This window comes from Amphimedon queenslandica, unplaced genomic scaffold (assembly GCF_000090795.2).
Source record: "Amphimedon queenslandica unplaced genomic scaffold, v1.1 AMPQUscaffold_3091_Cont24910, whole genome shotgun sequence".
Classification (NCBI taxonomy): domain Eukaryota; kingdom Metazoa; phylum Porifera; class Demospongiae; order Haplosclerida; family Niphatidae; genus Amphimedon; species Amphimedon queenslandica.
Genome location: NW_003556577.1, coordinates 1 through 1,370, shown reverse-complemented (window position 1 = coordinate 1,370; position 1,370 = coordinate 1). Strand labels below are relative to the sequence as shown.

The window sequence follows — 1,370 nt, the reverse complement described above, 5'->3', positions numbered from 1 at the left end:
GCAACAAGTCCAGCAAAATAAACTGAAGGTGAGGGGCCGGTACCAGCTGCTGAAGAGCTGCAGCAAACAAGCGAACAGTTGGACAGTATCCCGTTAATTTCATTCAATATGACTTCTGTATTGTTAGTATTGTTAGTATTCTGTCTTGGAAGAGAAGACTGGCCACAACCTCCCTGAAGATATCGAACCATTGCATCAGCAAAATGTTGGCAATTGTTAAAGATAACATTGTACTTTCTGGTCCAAGCAGTAACAAACATTTGAGCCTGGGAATAAGAGCAGGTGCTAAAGCCAGCATTTGTTATGCCATTTGAATTGAGTGACCTTCCATTAAGATACTTATACTGCGGATCAGCAATGTCAAGTACCTGAGTATTGTAAGATCCTCCAAACTCTTACGTAAACCCACGATATATGACAAACCTGTGCTCAAAAACAGTCTTCTTGGAACCAGAAATACCAAGATTCGCATGACCAACTTGAACTCGGTAACCAGTAGGAGACACATAATTACAGGATGTTGCTGTATTCTGATCCAGTGCAGGACTATGGAAGGCCAAGTGCGACAAAAATAAAAAAGATTTATAAACATTAAAGAAAGTTGTTTGCGATGCGCGAAGCGCATCGCCTCATTAATACATCGATTTTGTAATCGATTTTTCAATCAATTTTCCTAGGATCATTTCCTCACGTGATCTCAAAGGACCCCGCCCTAACAAGATGGCGATTTAAAGAGAAAGTCCTTGAAGACAAGAAACCCGGCCAGTGAGATTATTGAAAAAGTTGTAATGGTTAGTTTTTGTTGTGATTGCTTCCAATGATGACGCTTGTGTAGTTACTTGGATGTATGAGGAATCTGGACCTCACTGTAGCCTGCTGTGCAAGTGTGTAGCCTGCTGCCCGGCGACTATCTATGCTGGCACTCAGTGAAAACTACTTCAACTAAGTGTGTTTCCTACATTTGAGTGTTGTTGGTGGGATAAAGAAACCAATAACTATTCAAGGAGTTTAAGTATTCCATATTTGTGTTGGTATTACATATTTTGTGCTCAAAATTCCTTTTATTCGTTTACAGGCAAAAACAAAAAGGGAAAAGAAAGAAGTATGATACTTATCCTTAAGAAATTGCACAGAGACTTGATAAAATTAAAAACTGATTGTATGAAATCGGTCAATAGACCATTGACTCTTTTTAATATTAAAAATGATGTTTTTAATGCCAGGTAAAGATTTAAAACGTCATACACTATAACCATTAGATCAAGAGTGGTTATCATTCCTTTTGTAGTCCCGTTGTCAATGTTTCTGCCAGTAATTATGACTAAAAATTTACTGTGTCCAAAACACTGGCTGCATCCAATGGAAGCAGT

The 1,370-nt window shown here is 38.5% G+C and overlaps 1 long non-coding RNA gene across 2 annotated transcripts; it reads left to right on the top strand.

Moving 5' to 3' along the window:
• Window positions 1-544: 544 nt before the first annotated feature.
• Window positions 545-1,088, top strand: LOC109593034 (uncharacterized). Of its 2 annotated transcripts, XR_002190697.1 has the most exons (3): window positions 545-560; window positions 678-791; window positions 836-1,088. It is a non-coding gene; the product is annotated as an uncharacterized LOC109593034 (long non-coding RNA). The 2 variants fall into 2 exon arrangements; XR_002190696.1 differs by lacking the exon at window positions 545-560 and having other exon boundaries at window positions 612-791.
• Window positions 1,089-1,370: the final 282 nt, after the last annotated feature.